Genomic DNA, 3,793 nt, shown 5'->3' on the forward strand with positions numbered 1-3,793 from the left:
TCCCTAACACCATACACAAAAATAAACTCAAACTGGATTAAAGACCTAAATGTTCGGCCAGACACTATAAAACTCTTAGAGGAAAACATAGGCAGAACACTCTATAACATAAATCACAGCAAGATCCTTTTTGACCCACCTCCTAGAGAAATGGAAATAAAACAAAAAATAAACAAATGGGATGTAATGAAACTTAAAAGGTTTTGCAAAGCAAAGGAAACCATAAACAAAACGAAAATCGGAGAAAATATTTGCAAATGAAGCCACTGACAAAGGATTAATCTCCAAAATATACAAGCATCTCATGCAGCTCAATATCAAAAAAACAAACAACCCAATCCAAAAATGGGTAGAAGACCTAAAGAGACATTTCTCCAAAGAAGATATATAGATTGCCAACAAACACATGAAAGGATGCTCAACATCACTAATCATTAGAGAAATGCAAATCAAAACTACAATGAGGTATCATCTCACACCAGTCAGAATGGCCATCATCAAAAAATCTACAAACAATAAATGTTGGAGAGGGTGTGGAGAAAAGGGAACCCTCTTGCACTGTTGGTGGAAATGTAAATTAATAAAGCCACTATGGAGAATAGTATGGAGGTTCCTTAAAAATCGAAAAATAGAACTACCATATGACCTAGCAATCCCACTGCTGGGCATATACCCTGAGAAAACCATAATTCAAAAAGAGACATGTACCACAATGTTCACTGCAGCATGATTTACAATAGCCAGGACACGGAAGCAACCTAAGTGTCCACTGACAGATGAATGGATAAAGAACATGTGGCACATATATACAATGGAATATTACTCAGCCATAAAAAGAAATGAAATTGAAATTGAACTATTTGTAGTGAGGTGGATGGACCTAGAGTCTGTCATACGGAGTGAAGTAAGTCAGAAAAAGAAAAACAAATACCGTATGCTAACATATATATGGAATCTAAAGAAAACAATTGGTTCTGATGAACCTAGGGACAGGACAGGAATAAAGATGCAGATGTAGAAAATGGACTTGAGGACACAGGGAGGGAGAAGGGTAAGCTGGGACAAAGTGAGAGAGTAGCATTGACATATATACACTACCAAATGTAAAATAGATAGCTAGTGGGAAGCAGCTGCATAGCACAGGGAGATCAGCTTGGTGCTTTGTGACCACCTAGAAGGGTGGGATCGGGAGAGTGGGAGGGAGGTGCAAGAGGGAGGGGATATGGGGATATATGTATATGTATAGCTGATTCACTTTGTTATACAGCAGAAACTAACACAACATTGTAAAGCAATTACACTCCAATAAAGATGTTTTAAAAAATGTAATTTCAATCATTAGTTTTCAACTTGTCCCAGTGAATCTAGAATTGTTAATAAGTAAAGCCTGTCTCAAACAACCTTCAAAATTGAAAAGACTTTAAAGATTATTCAGTAAAAAGAATCTTTTGTTAAATCTCTGATGAACATCTATCCTCAGCCTATTTCCAAAAGTGGTTCTTATCTTCCTAGGATAGACTTTTCCATAGATGGACAGCTCTAGTAGGTAAAAGAGTTGAAATTTTTCTGTAACTTCAAATTTCTGGTTCTAGTTTTTCTTAATCTGGAGGATTCAGACTAAGTCAGTCATCAGTCCTTTCAGTACTTAAGGTCAGCTGTCTAATCTCAATTGAGTCCCACAGGATGACTTTACAACTAGGCTCAAACAACCACAGCCCCTAAAATGTTCCTAAGATTGACACAAGACTAAAAATTCTTCCAAATATGGCCAACAAAGTTTTAATCCTATTAAATATTCTTTTCATGTTGGGATGAGAATAGCAACAAATGTTATTCTTTCTTAGTTTTCTATTTACTCAAAGTAACATACATGACACAATTTCTCTTCAGATTATGTTGAAATATTTATCATTAGTATTTGAGGTAAGTAAAAATCACTGATACTCCAAATGGCATTTAAATCTTTATTGATACCATTTTGTTTATGAACTAATCTAGCTACATATTCTTCCAAACTGTACCCTTACAACGTAAAGCCAAGAACTTTTCTCCATATTAAAACTTGTGAAAAGGGTTAAGGTTACCTATAAACATCAGGTACAATTCTAAGTTCTGAATCAAAAAATACTTCTACTGCAATTAATATTAATGTTTTTCAAAACATTAAATGGAAAACTTAGTTACTTTTTCAAATAAAAGCCACAAGAAATTAAATAATTACTTTGTACATAACAACTTGCTTATATCAAATTGTGAAGAAAAGCATCATGCCAGTTGCTAGGATCTCAAATTAGTACACTCAGGTTTTATACAGTTTGATTTATTCTTTGTTGTGAAACTCTAGATTGAAATAAGGTCTCTCTATAAACACTATGCTTTGAATTCGTATAGAAAATATAGTCATTTTATAATATTTTATGGTTCTAGCATGGTATTCATTTACTTTGTTAGAAGTTATTCACAGGTCCTAAATACTAGATGATTGGAATGTCACACAAGGAAATTATCCTTATTATTCTAATTATATAAATGTCTAATAATTATATATCAGAAAAAAAGATATTGTTTAATATTGACCGAATATTTAATACATTTTGTAATTAAATTCTACTGGCTTTCTTAATTTTAGCTAACTAAGATAATCTAATAATCAGTTTTTCTTTTTTACAACCAAAGCAGTCATTTAGTTTCTATTTGTGATAAATCCCAAACTTTTTTTTGGTTGTCTTTAAAAAGACAAGAACAATTTGATAATAAGAAAATGAGAAATGCTTTTTAAATTTTGTATTATCTTGTTATTGGGAACCTATGAATAAGCTTCAAAAAACAATAACAGGAATTAAAAGATATGGAGAAGGAAGAATTCCATAAAATAACATTAAAAAACAAAGCAAAGCAAAAAACAGCACACAAACACTTGGCACAGATTATTACTAGCTTACAAAACTCGGATCTGCCATTTTTTTGACACTTATTAAGCTGACAACACATATAGCTGCCTCGTCTACTATAATGGTTGACCTTTTAAAATGTTAATTAGATTGTCACCTACCTGCAGTCAACATTTTTCAAGAATTAGTTCATTCTTTCTTTGTAGCTTAGGCTTATTGATCATAGAACACTTTATAGCTGTTTATGTTTTCTTTTATGCTGTTGGCATCATGGAAAATTACAATCATGAAATGCTTTTTAAAAATTGATTTGAGGGCTTCCCTGGTAGCACAGTGGTTGAGAATCCGCCTGCCGATGCAGGGGACGCGGGTTCGTGCCCTGGTCCGGGAAGATCCCACATGCCGCAGAGCGGCTGGGCCTGTGAGCCATGGCCACTGAGCCTGTGCGTCCGGAGCCTGTGCTCCGCAACGGGAGAGGCCACAACAGTGAGAGGCCCGCGTACGAAAAAAAAAAAAAAAAAAAATTGATTTGAACACAATGTTTCCTAATAAAATATTTGGCAAATCTGAAATTTTTAAAGTTATCTCCAACATATGTGACCTTCTTTCTTTGCTTATTTTTGTTTAAATTAAAAACTTGGACCACATGAAGGTTGTTAAACATTGAAGGTTTTGAAAAAAATAGTTTTAATTTTGTTTGAGAGAATTCTCTTAGCAAAAGCTATCTATTATTTGTATATCCACAGTGCCTAATATGATGATACACAGTACATTTTGATACCCCTAACTATTATGGACTAACCACTTAAAAGATTTAAAAGGATGAACGTTTGAATTTTCTTCTCTAGTTCCATATTTCTCTGGTATAGACATGTGAACAAAATGTACTTTCTAGCCATCTC

Source organism: Physeter macrocephalus, chromosome 8 (genome assembly GCF_002837175.3).
Source record: "Physeter macrocephalus isolate SW-GA chromosome 8, ASM283717v5, whole genome shotgun sequence".
Taxonomy (NCBI): domain Eukaryota; kingdom Metazoa; phylum Chordata; class Mammalia; order Artiodactyla; family Physeteridae; genus Physeter; species Physeter macrocephalus.